This window comes from Moschus berezovskii, chromosome 23 (genome assembly GCF_049115385.1).
Source record: "Moschus berezovskii isolate FMDL1 chromosome 23, NW_MosBer_1.0, whole genome shotgun sequence".
Lineage (NCBI taxonomy): Eukaryota > Metazoa > Chordata > Mammalia > Artiodactyla > Moschidae > Moschus > Moschus berezovskii.
This window is the reverse complement of record NC_142482.1, coordinates 41,856,113-41,869,797: the sequence shown is the minus strand read 5'-3', so window position 1 is coordinate 41,869,797 and position 13,685 is coordinate 41,856,113. Positions and strand designations below refer to the sequence as shown.

The 13,685-nt window shown below is 43.3% G+C and overlaps 1 pseudogene; it reads left to right on the top strand.

The window, feature by feature from the left end:
* Nucleotides 1-9,380: 9,380 nt before the first annotated feature.
* Nucleotides 9,381-11,234, top strand: LOC129543314 (BOLA class I histocompatibility antigen, alpha chain BL3-6-like; annotated as a pseudogene).
* The last annotated feature ends 2,451 nt before the right edge of the window (nucleotides 11,235-13,685 follow it).

The window sequence follows — 13,685 nt, the reverse complement described above, 5'->3', positions numbered from 1 at the left end:
TTGCATTGAATGTATAAATTACTTTGGGTAGTATACTCATTTTTACAATATTTATTCTTCCAATCCATGAACATGGTATATTTCTCCATCTATTAGTGTCCTCTTTGATTGCTTTCAGTAGTGTTTTATAGTTTTCTATGTACAAGTCTTTTGTTTCCTTAGGTAGATATATTCCTAAGTATTTAATTCTTTTCGTTGCAACAGTGAATGGAATAGTTTCCTTAATTTCTCTTTCTATTTTCTCATTGTTAGTGTATAGGAATGCAAGGGATTTCTGTATGTTGATTTTATATCCTGCAACGTTACTGTAATCATTGATTAGCTCTAGTAGTTTTCTGGTAGAGTCTCTAGGGTTTTCTGTGTAGAGGATCATGTCATCAGCGAACAGTGAAAGTTTTACTTCTTCTTTTCCAATTTGTATTCCTTTTATGTCTTTTTCTGCTCTGATTGCTGTGGCCAAAACTTCCAGAACTATGCTGAATAGTAGTGGTGAGAGTGGGCACCCTTGTCTTGTTCCTGACTTTAGGGGAAATGCTTTCAGTTTTTCACCATTGAGGATAATGTTTGCTGTGGGTTTGTCATATATAGCTTTTATTATGTTGAGGTATGTCCCTTCTATTCCCACTTTCTGGAGGGTTTTTATCATAAATGGATGTTGAATTTTGTCGAAGGCTTTCTCTGCATCTATTGAGATAATCATATGATTTTTATTTTTCAGTTTGTTAATGTGGTGTATTACGGTGATTGATTTGTGGATATTGAAGAATCCTTGCATTCCTGGGATAAAGCCCACTTGGTCATGATGTATGATCTTCTTAATGTGTTGTTGGATTCTGATTGCTAGAATTTTGTTAAGGATTTTTGCATCTATGTTCATCAGTGATATTGGCCTGTAGTTTTCTTTTTTTGTGGGGTCTTTACCAGGTTTTGGGATTAGGGTGATGGTGGCCTCATAGAATGAGTTTGGAAGTTTCCCTTCCTCAGCAATTTTCTGGAAGAGTTTGAGTAGAATAGGTGTTAGCTCTTCTCTAAATTTTTGGTAGAATTCGGCTGTGAAGCCGTCTGGACCTGGGCTTGTGTTTGCTGGAAGATTCTTGATTACAGCCTCTAGTTCCGTGCTTGTGATGGGTCTGTTCAGATTTTCTAATTCTTCCTGGTTCAGTTTGGGAAAGTTGTACTTTTCTAGGAATTTGTCCATTTCTTCCAGGTTATTCATTTTATTGCCATATAATTGCTGATAGTATTCTCTAATAATCCTTTGTATTTCTGTGTTGTCAGTTGTGATCTCTCCCTTTTCATTTCTAATTTTATTGATTTGGTTCTTCTCCCTTTGTTTCTTGATAAGTCTGGCTAGTGGTTTGTCAATTTTATTTACCTTCTCAAAGAACCAGCTTTTGGCTTTGTTGATTTTTGCTATGGTCTCTTTTGTTTCTTTTGCATTTATCTCTGCCCTAATTTTTATGATTTCTTTCCTTCTACTGACCCTGGGGTTCTTCATTTCTTCCTTTTCTAGTTGCTTTAGATGTAGAGTTAGGTTATTTATTTGACTTTTTTCTTGTTTCTTGATGTGTGCCTGTATTGCTATGAACTTCCCCCTTAGTACTGCTTTTGCAGTGTCCCAGAGGTTTTGGGTTGTTGTGTTTTCATTTTCATTCATTTCTATGCATATTTTGATTTCTCTTTTGATTTCTTCTATGATTTGTTCATTATTCAGCAGTGTGTTGTTCAGCCTCCATATGTTGGCATTTTTAATAGTTTTTCTCCCGTAATTGAGATCTAATCTTACTGCATTGTGGTCAGAAAAGATGCATGGAATGATTTCAACTTTTTTGAATTTACCAAGGCTAGATTTATGGCCCAGGATGTGATCTATCCTGGAAACGGTTCCGTGTGCACTTGAGAAAAAGGTGAAATTCATTGTTTCGGGGTGAAATGTCCTATAGATATCTATTAGGTCTAACTGGTCTATTGTATCATTTAAAGATTGTGTTTCCTTGTTAATTTTCTGTTTAGTTGATCTATCCATAGATGTAAGTGGGGTATTAAAATCTCCCACTATTATTGCATAATTGTTAATTTCCCCTTTCATACTTGTTAGTAATTGTCTTACATATTGCGGTGCTCCTATGTTGGGTGCATAAATATTTATAATTGTTATATCTTCATCTTGGATTGATCCTTTGATCATTATGTAGTTTCCTTCTTTGTCTCTTTTCACAGCCTTTGTTTTAAAGTCTATTTTATCTGATATGAGTATTGCTACTCCTGCTTTCTTTTGGTCTCTATTTGCATGGAATATCTTTTTCCAGCCCTTCACTTTCAGTCTGCATGTGTCCCTCGTTTTGAGGTGGGTCTCTTGCAGACAACATATATGGGGGTCTTGTTTTTGTATCCATTCAGCCAGCCTTTGTCTTTTGGTTGGGGCATTCAACCCATTTACGTTTAAGGTGATTATTGATAAGTACGATCCCTTAGCCATTTTCTTTATTGCCTTGGGTTCGAGTTTATACACCCTTTCTGTGTTTCCTGTCTAGAAAAGATCCTTTAGCATTTGTTGGATTGCTGGTTTGGTAATGCTGAATTCTCTCAGCTTTTGCTTGTCTGTAAAGCTTTTGATTTCTCCTTCATATTTGAATGAGATCCTTGCTGGGTACAGTAGTCTGGGCTGTAGGTTATTTTCTTTCATCACTTTAAGTATGTCTGGCCATTCCCTCCTGGCCTGAAGAGTTTCTGTTGAAAGATCGGCTGTTATCCTTATGGGAATCCCCTTGTGTGTTATTTGCTGTTTTTCCCTTGCTGCTTTTAATATTTGTTCTTTGTGTTTGATCTTTGTTAATTTGATTAATATGTGTCTTGGAGTATTTCGCCTTGGGTTTATCCTGTTGGGGACTCTCTGGGTTTCTTGGACTTGGGTGATTATTTCTTTCCCTATTTTAGGGAAGTTTTCAACTATTATCTCCTCAAGTATTCTTTCATGGTCTTTCTTTTTGTCTTCTTCTTCTGGGACTCCTATGATTCGAATGTTGGAGCATTTAACATTGTCCCAGAGGTCTCTAATATTGTTCTCATTTCTTTTAATTTGTTTTTCTTTTTTCCTCTCTGTTTCATTTATTTCTACAATTCTATCTTCTAGCTCGCTTATCCTGTCTTCTGCCTCTGTTATTCTACTGTTTGTTCCCTCCAGAGTGTTTCTGATCTCATCTATTGCATTATTCATTGTATATTGACTCTTTTTTAATTTCCTCTAAGTCCTTCTTAAACCTTTCTTCCATCTTCTCAATCCTTTTCTCCAGGTTATTTATCTGTAACTCCATTTTGCTTTCAAGATTTTGAATCATTTTCACCATCAAAATTCGAAATTCTTTATCAGGTAGATTTCCTGTATCTTCCTCTTTTGTTTGTGTTGGTGGGCATTTATCTTGTTCCTTTACTTGCTGGGTATTTTTCTGCCTCTTCATCTTGCTTATAATGCTTTGCTTGGGGTGGCCTTTCCCTCTTCTGGCTGTTTGTGAAGATCTCTTTATTATGTAGTTTCCTCTCTGTGTGCGGGGTTGGACAGGTGACTTGTCAAAGTTCCCTGGTTATGGAAGCTTGTGTCGGTGTTCTGGTCGGTGCAGCTGGATTTGTTCTCTCTGGAGTGCAATGAAGTGTCCAGTCATGAGTTATGAGATGTCAGTGGGTTTGGAGTGACTTTGGGCAGCCTGTATATTGAAGCTCAGGGCTAGTTTCCTGTGTTACTGGAGAATTTGCGTGGTATGTCTTGCTCTGGAACTTGTTGACCCTTGGGTGGTGCTTGGTTTTAGTGTAGGTATGGAGACGTTTGATGAGCTCCTATCGATTAATATTCCCTGGAGTCAGGAGTTCTCTGGTGTTCTCAGGATTCGGCCTTAAGCCTCTTGCCTCTGGTTTTTGGTCTTATTCTTGGAGTAGCCTCTAGACGTCTCTATCTGTCATTTCCAAGGTGGTTCCCTCTGTTTTAGCTTCTGTTTGCTGGTCTCTTCAGTGTCTAATTTCCGCCCTGATACTAGCGGGTGGGTGGACACTTTTTAAGGCTCAGTTGTTCAGTCCTGTTCTGGGAAGGGAGGAACGCTGCAGTCGAATATCTCTGGCGTCTGTGGGGAGTGCTCGCAGTGTCTCGGCCACACTGGGTTTGCCCCCGCTCACAGCACGTATGCTGTCCCAGTCTATACTGCACAGGCTCCAGGTTGCTCTGCCGGGAACTGTCTGAGGCCGGCGCCAGGTTGTATGCACTTCCCAGGTCTGAGCGGCTCAAGTTCAGGTTCTCAGGTACTCCACAAAGGCGCAGACTTGGTTGGGCCTGCGTTTTGTGCCTTCCCCAGTCCGAGCAGCTCAGGGGACCAGGTGTTTGGCGAGCACGGTCTCTGCGACTTATCGCCTCCCCAGTCCCCGCCACTCAGTTTTCTGGGTGTACAACCGGCACACCTTCTCAGGGGGATATCGACCGGCCCGAGCCCAAGAAGTCCTGAATAGCAACAAGCCTGTCTGCAGTTTGTATCAGATGCCTTTCTGGGGCCGCGGTTGCCTGCTCTGGCTCTGGCTGCGCTCCCTGCCTCTCTCGGCGGGGGATGGGGGATGGGCCAGCCGCAGCCGGCTCACTTGTCTCAGTCCTTTATTCTGTGAGCGGGGCTGGCCGAGTCTTAGGTTAGAGCTTTCCACCTTTTCGTGGGGAAGCTATCCCACAGTCTGCTTTGCTCTCCCCAGTTCTCTCAAATTGTTCTCGCGGCATTCAAGCCCAGTCCTCTCTCTAAGCAGTTCAGCCGGCTCCTCCCTGCCCAGCCCCCGCTTGCTAATGGCGTATGCAGGCGTCTGCGCTGCTTCTCCGCTGGGAGTTACCGTTTGGCGGGTAATCTGTGGGTTTTTAAAAAATCTTAAAAAAAAAAAAAAGAGGGTTATGTGGCACTCTGAGCTTCCAAGGCTCGCCACAGATTCGCCAGTGAGAGTGTTTCCTGGTGTTTGGAAAGTTCTCTCTTTTTAAAGCCTCCCTTCCCGGGACGGAGCTCCGTCCTTACTTCTTTTGTCTCGCTTTTTATCTTTTATGTTTTTTCCTACCTCCTTTCAAAGACAATGGGCTGCTTTTCTGGGTGCCTGACGTCCTCTGCCAGCATTGAGAAGTTGTTTTGTGGACTTTACTCCACGTTCAAAAGTTCTTTTGATGAATTTGTGGGGGAGAGAGTGGTCTCGCTGTCCTATTCCTCGGCCATCTTGTTCCTTCTCCTCCTGTTGCTTCTTGACATGCATACAGATTTTCAGGAGGCAGGTAGGTGGTCTGGTATTCCCATCTCTTGAAGAATGTTCCACAGTTTGTTGTGATCCACACAGTCAAAGGCTTTGGCATAGCCAAAAAAGCAAAAGTAGATGTTTTTCTGGAACTCTCTTGCTTTTTCAATGATCCAGCAGATGTTGGCATTGTTGATCTCTGGTTCCTCTGCCTTTTCTAACAACAGCTTGATCATCTGCAGGTTCACAGTTGACATATTGTTGAAGGTTGCCTTGGAGCATTTTGAGCATCACTTTACTAGCATGTGAGATGAGTGCAATGGTGCAGTAGTTTGAGTATTCTTTGGTATTGCCTTTCTTAGGGACTGGAATGAAAACTGACCTTTTCCAGACCATTCAGGTATGACCTAAATCAAATTCCTTACAATTATACAGTGGACATGACAAATAGATCAACGGATTAGATCTGATAGATAGAGTGCCTGAAGAACTATGGATGGAGGTTTGTGACATTGTACAGGAGGCAGTGATCAAGACCATCCCCAAGAAAAAGAAACGCAAAAAGGTAAAATGGTTGTCTGACAAGCCTTACAAATAGCTGTGAAAAGAAGAGAAGTTAAAGGCAAAGGAGAAAAGGAAAGATATACCCATTTGAATCAGATTTCCAAAGAATAGCAAGGAGAGATAAGAAAGCCTTCCTCAGTGATCAGTGCAAAGAAATAGAGGAAGACAATAGAATGGGAAAGACCAGAGATCTCTTCAAGAAAATTAGAGATACCAAGGGAACATTTCATGCAAACATGGGCACAGTAAAGGACAGAAATTGTATGGACCTAACAGAAGCAGAAGATACTAAGAAGAGGTGGCAAGAATACACAGAACTGTACGAAAAAGATCTCCATGACCCAGATAATCATGATGGTGTGATTGAGCCAGACATCCTGGAATGTGAAGTCAAGTGGGCCTTAGGAAGCATCACTACGAACAATGCTAGTGGAGGTGATGGAATTCCAGATGAGCTATTTCAAATCCTAAAAGATGATGCTGTGAAAGTGTTGCACTCAATATTCTAGCAAATCTGGAAAACTCAGCAGTGGCCACAGGACTGGAAAAGGTCAGTTTTCATTCCAATCCCTAAGAAAGGCAATGCCAAAGAATGTTCAAACTACTGCACAATTGCACTCATCTCACACGCTAGCAAAGTAATGCTCAAAATTCTCCAAGCCAGGCTTCAACAACAAGTGAACCGTGAACTTCCAGATGTTCAACCTGGTTTTAGAAAAGGCAAAGGAACCAGAGATCAACAATGCCAACATCCGCTGGATCATTGACAAAGCAAGAGAGTTCCAGAAAAACATCTACTTTTGCTTTTTTTGGCTATGCCAAAGCCTTTGACTGTGTGGATCACAACAAACTGTGGAAAATTCTTCAAGAGATGGGAATACCAGACCACCTGACCTGCCTCTTGAGAAACCTGGATGCAGGTCAGGAAGCAACTGACCTGGACAAGTTAGAACTGGACATAGAACAACAGACTGGTTCCAAATAGGAAAAGGAGTACGTCAAGGTTGTATATTGTCACCCTGCTTATTTAACTTATATGCCGAGTATACCACGAGGAACGCTGGGCTGGAAGAAGCACAAGCTGGAATCAAGATTGCTGGGAGAATTATCAATAACCTCAGATGTGCAGATGACACCACCCTTATGGCAGAAAGTGAAGAGGAACTAAAAAGCCTCTTGATGAAAGTGAAAGAGGAGAGTGGAAAAGTTGGCTTAAAGCTCAACATTCAGAAAACTATGATCATGGCATCTGGTTCCATCACTTCATGGCAGATAGGTGGGGGAACAATTTAAAAAGTGAGAGACTTTATTCTGGGGGGCTCCAAAATCACTGTAGACGGTGACTGCAGCCATGAAATAAAAAGACGCTTGATCTTGGAAGAAAAGCTATGACAAACCTAGACAGCATATTAAAAAGCAGAGACATTACATTACCAATAAAGGTCCATCTAGTCAAAGCTATGATTTTTCCAGTAGTCAGGTATCGATGAGAGAGTTGGACTATAAAGAATGTAAGTGCCAAAGAATTGATGCTTTTGAACTGTGGTGTTGGTGAAGACTCTTGAGGGTCCCTTGGACTGCAAGGAGATCCAACCAGTCCATCCTAAAGGAAATCAGCCCTGAATATTCATTGGAAGGACTGATGCTGAAGCTGAAGCTACAATACTTTGGCCATCTGATGCGAAGAACCCACTCATTTGAAAAGACCCTGATGCTGGAAAGATTGAAGGTGGGAGGAGAAGGGGACCACAAGGATGAGATGATTGGATGGCATCACCAATGAGATGGACATGAGATTGAGTAGGCTCTGGTTATTGGTGATGGACAGGGAAGGCTGGCGTGCTGCAGTCCATGGGGTTGCAAAGAGTCGGCGGAGTGACTGAACTGTACTGAGAAATGCGTATTGGCATTACATGCTTTTTTCCTATGCTATTTTATAAAATTCTTATTTTATATGGGAATATAATACACTGAAAGCATAATTTATTTTTTTTAATCTACAAATGAGGACTCAACCAAATAAAAAGCATTGGTCTGTTAAAGACTCTATTAAAAAGATAATAAGCTACAAACTGGAAGGAAACATTTTCAAGCTACTTATCATACAAAACACACATATCTAGAATATACAAACAACTCTCAAAACTCTGCAATAAGAAAACAACTCAGTTAAAAAACACTTGACCTGATAACTCAGCAGTGCAAATATACAAATGGTAAATAAGCACATGAAAAGCTGTTTAGCATCACTAACCATCAGGAAAACACATATTAAGACCATTAAGAGTACCTACCTACCAGATAAACCAAGATGAAAAATATGGGAAAAATATCAAATGGTGGCTTCATTGTGGAAAAACTGAATCACTCATTCATTGCTAATTAGACTATAAAATGATACATCTACTTTATAAAAGAGCTTGGATGCTTCTTTAAAAACCAAATATACACTTGCCATAGAGCCCAGTAATCACGCTTTTGGGCATTTATGACAGAGAAACAAAAATTTATTCCACACAAAAACCAGTGCACAATTATAGATAGCAGTTTTATCTGTAACAGCAAAAAAAGCTGAAAATAACTACAATATTCTAAACAAATGATGGTACATCCAAACTATGAAATACTACTTGGCAATCAAAAAGGAATAAGCTATTAATACAGACATCGTCGATGAATCTCAAGGGTATTATGTTGAATGAAAATAAGTCTATCTTAATAGGTTAAATATTATAAGGTCCCAGCTTTATCCCATCCACAAAAATGACAAAATAATAGAGATGGGGATCAAGTTAATGCTGCCCAGGAGGGAGGGATGGTTTATGGAGAGTGCAGGGGAGGGGAGGGAGGGAGTGTGATTATAAAGGGGTATCACAAAGAAGATGTGAGTGGTCATGGGGTAATTCCATATTTTGACCATGATGGTAGCTATAGGAATCTACATGTGAAAAAAAATAACATGGAACTCTATGCATATGTTGAACCAATGTCAGTTACCTAGCTTTTAAATTGTATTATAGTTATATAATGTATAACCATTGGGAAAAAGGTCAAAGGTAACCAAGGCTTCTCTGTACTATCTTTAGACCTTTTCTGTTAATCTGCAACTATTTCAACACAAGAAGCTTTTTTAAAAGGACTTGAATAGAACAAGAACTAGAGAATGAGAAAAAGAGGGACAGACAGAGACACAAAGCGAAACAAAAATGGCAACGAGAAAGGAGAGAGGAAGCTGCTCAAAAGGCTAGAAGGTTCCTGTTCACTCACGACACACAGGCTCCAGATCCCCCTTCCTCCCGTGGGCACACTGAATCTGCAGTTATACACAGAACAACTGCTTTGAAAAGAAATGCAGAAACTAGCTGGGTGAATCCTACACACAGAAAAACCCCACACTAAAATCATTAGGAGATAAAAAAAGTAAATCATTAGAAGAGCCAGACACAAAATCTCTACCCAAACCTCACCCTTGGAACCACAATATACAATCAGGAGGGAAGTCACCACTACCAGTTTCTCCCTGAGAAACAAAGTGTCCCATGTCTGGGACCCTCACTTTGAAGACTTCCACCTGAGACATGGGCCTCCAAAACATACCTCTGAAAGTCAACGAAGTTGGTGTCCATGAAATCCACGAGGCTACAATGAACTGAGAAGCAGGCTCACCCTGACTCACTGAGGCTCTCTCTCCAGGGCACAGCACACAGACAGAGACTGAAACCTCCAGCTTGTCCCTGAAAGAAGCCTATTCCCTTATCTTAAAAGCTAAGACTTCTAATACACATCTAGGAGTCAACTGCAATCCTCACCAAGCACCGGAGAAGCCAACAGGTGCCAGCTTCGTGCTCTCCCTCTGTCCCACCCCAGGTCACCGGTGTCTCTGTGAAAAGAGTTTGTGCACACGTATGGCCGCCCAGATCTTGGGGCTGCTGCCAGAGGGCACACTCCTTGATCACCTCGTTCAGTGGCTTGCGTTCCTCGGTCCAATAGGAGAGTAGAAAAAAAAGAAACACCAGTAACTGGCTACCTGCACCCACCCACCCAGGGATCAATGTGGAGGGAACAGACAGACACACTCATCTCCCTGTCTTCTCCTGAAAGAGGTATAATTACATATTTGATAAGTTATTGCCTCGGGTTCTGGTAGATTGCCTACGATGGCTACGATTACCTTGCTCTGAACAAGGATCTGCGCTCCTGGAACGCAGCGGACACAGCGGCTCAGATCTCCAAGCTCAAGCTTGAGCAGAGAGGTGCTGCGGGTCACAGTAGGAACTAGCTGGAGGGAAATGCATATAGTGGCTGCACAGACACCTTAGAAATGGGAAGGACACGCTGCTGCGCACAGGTACGAGGGACGCGAGGCCTCCCTGATCCCCACTCAGGCTGGACCTGGCTTCCAACAAGGAGAAGAAAGGGGGGTCCCTGCGGGAACAGCGTCCCAGCTTCCTGACGGCAGAGTGAGGAATCCGTCCAAGTTTTCATATTCTGTACAAGAGAGTGACTCCCCAGTAGCCCCACTACTCTGAATGACAATTAAGGAATCCAGTCTCTTTGGGGAAGAGGCAGGAAACCATCCATGAGATAACTGGTCAGCGGTGCTCCTTCACCCTGGGTGCCATCTTGTGACCCATGACTGTCTCTCAGGGCCAGTTCTCACCCGGAGGACATGTTTGGAGGCTTGACTCCAGCTTTTCTGAGTCATTCGGCCTCCACCCAAGTCAGGACCATTACTCTGTAGTCTCTCCCTTACATGGTGCCTCCTACCTTGGCTCTCACCCTGACTCCAGAACTTTCCAAGGACTCGGGAACATGCCCAGGCCTCTGAGTCCAGGCTGGTGTCTGGTGCTTGTGCTGCTTCTTTTCAAACCCACTGTCCTGTTTATTCTCAGGATGGTCACAGGATGCTGCTTCAGGGACCCATGGAGGTAACACTAAATGGGAATTTTCTGATTCATCCTCCACAGACCCTCCAAGACACATGAGACCCATCACCCCATCTCTGACCATGAGATCCCCCTGAGGTGCTGGGCCCTGGGCTTCTACCCTGAGGAGACCTCACTGGCCTGGCAGCATGACACTGAGGACCAGACCCAGGACATTGAGCTTGTGGAGACCAGGCCTTCAGGGATTGGAATCTTCAAGATGTGGGCAGCCCTAGAGGTCCCTTCTGGAGAGGAGCAGAGATACAGGTGCCATGTGGAGCACAAGGGGCTTCAGGAGACTCTCACGCTGAGATGGGGTCAGGAGAAGGCTGGGATGGAGCTCTTCAGATAAAGCTGGAGCCTTTCTGGACCCCTTCAACAAGGTCAGGACTCAAACCTGAAGTCTGAGCCCCTTCTCTTTCCTTCACAGAACCTCCTCAGCCCTCCATCCCCAACACAGACATCATTGTTACTCTGGTTCTACCATGGTCATTAGAGTTGTGGTAACTGGAGAGTTGAACTATAAAGAAAGCTGAGCGCCGAAGAATTGATGCTTTTGATCTGTGGTGTTGGAGAAGACTTCTGACAGTCCCTTGGACTGCAAGGAGATCCAAGCAGTCCAATAAAGGAAATCAGTCCTGAATATTCATTGGAAGGACTGATGCTGAAGCTGAAACTCCAGTGCTTTGGCCACATGATGCGAAGAACTGACTCATTTGAAAAGACCCTTATGCTGGGAAAGGTTGAAGGCAGGAAGAGAAGGGGACGACAGAGGATGAGATGGTTGGATGGCATCACCGACTCAATGGACGTGAAATTGAGTAAACTTTGGGAGCTGTCAATGGACACGGATGCTTTTGAACTGTGGTATTGGAGAAGACTCTTGAGAGTCCCTTATACTGCAAGGAGATCCAACCAGTCCATTCTAAAGGAGATCAATCCTGGATGTTCATTGGAGGGACTGATGCTGAGGCTGAAACTGCAATACTTTGGCCACCTCATGCGATGAGTTGACTCACTGGAAAAGACTCTGATGCTGGGAAAGGTTGGGGGCGGGAGGAGAAGGGGACGACAGAGAATGAGATGGCTGGATGGCATCACCGACTCTGTGGACATGAGTTTGAGTGTACTCCGGGAGTTGGTGAGGGACAGGGAGGCCTGGCGTGCTGTGATTCATGGGGTCACGGAGAGTCGGACACGACTGAGTGATTGAACTGAACTGAATGGACACGGAGGCCTGGCATGGTGCAGTCCATGCAGTTGCAAAGATTTGACATGACTGAGCAATGAACTGAAATGAAATGAACTGGAGCTGTGATCTGGAGGAAGAAGCACTCAGGTAGGGAAGGGACAGGGGGATCTGAGTTTTCTTATCTCACTGGGATTTTCAAACCCAAGTAAATTTTTACCTGCTTAATTATTGGAAAGTACCCTCCACACATATATGTTGAGTCTGAGCTGATGCTAACAATGACCCTTTTGTAAAGTACATGTGAAATGAAAGACAGATTAGTCACTTTGTAAATCCTGTTGGGGGCCTGTCTCTCCGCACTTGACGATCAGAGGGGAGGGTCCCTGCTGAGGACAGATTCCAGAAGGGTAGTTGATCCAGTCCCCCCAACAGCACCTTTCTTCATTCTCCTGATTTTGTCCTGGATTTTGTTCACAGTTCCAGAAAGTTCTGTGGGGTCCAGTACTAGGGGGTTCTTCTAGGATCTCATGAGTCAGTCTTCTCTATGGCTTCTCACTTGATATTTTCTTCTTGCAGGTGAAACAGGAGGGAGCTACATTCAGGCTGCAAGTACAGAGGGGATGTGATTCCTGAGACCCTTGCCAGGGTGCAGACAGGAGGCCATAGGGGGCTCACCTTCCTCAAAATTCCTGCTCTAGTTACTCTCCTGTGGGTTCTGACCATCATGTCCACAAAGATGTCTGGAGGAAGTTCTCTCTGGGCAGGGCAATCTCCTGAACAAATGCACGAGGGCAGGAGAGTGTCTGCATTCAAGGAAGAGCCAGAAGGCAGGTGTGGCAGGCCTAACAAGGAACTGAGATTAGATCCCGTGTTTTGCAAGATCATATAGACCTAGATGATATTAGAAGGGTGTTGATGTTGCCTGAGTAAGATGTGGATTTGTAAGATGGTGTAAACAGAAGACAATTCATTGTGACTGCCCTTTGGAAGCATCAGTCTTGTTGCTGTACACAACTAGGTGAAGGGTGAGTGATGCACTAAAGGAAACTGTAGGAAATAGTGTGGTGACCAGGTTGGAGATGCTGGTGCTCACCTGGACCCCTTAAATTTAGACAGCTGGGAGTAGAGCCTGAGAATCTACATTCATAACAAGTTTGCGGCTGATGCTGCTGGCTTTCAGATCACAGATTTAGTAGTGAGAATATAGACCAGGATTCCCACATGGCTGTGCATCAGCCTCCCCTACAGGATTTGTTCATAAGGGATTCCTGGACTCTGTGCCCAACACTCTTAGATGTTCAGTCTAGGAGGAGACCTGAGTATTTTGTAGAAGCCTGACAAGCAGTCCTAATGCTCAGTCAGATTTGGATCCACTGAGGCTTGTGATCAGAGAGTGATCAGGATGGGGAGGGGCTTAAATCCACATTGAAATGGGAAGAAAAAGTCAAGACATTTTCTAGCAGATACATGTTTTCTCTTCCAAGCAGGATAGGCAGCTGGACATTTTAGAAAGTAGTCTGATATCATAAAGTCTCTGAGTTGCTAAGAGAGCAGATCTAAATGTCCTCAGCACAAAAAAGAAATGGTAATTATGTGCCATTATACAGGTGTAAGCTAAAGTTGCGGTGCTGATCATTGTGCAATAGAGTAAAGTATCAAATCACAGGTTGTACACTTACTCAATATTTTCTATCAATCATATCTCAATAAAGCACAGGAAAAAAATCTCTGAAAGTTTCCCTACATGATAGCCTTATGAAGTTCTT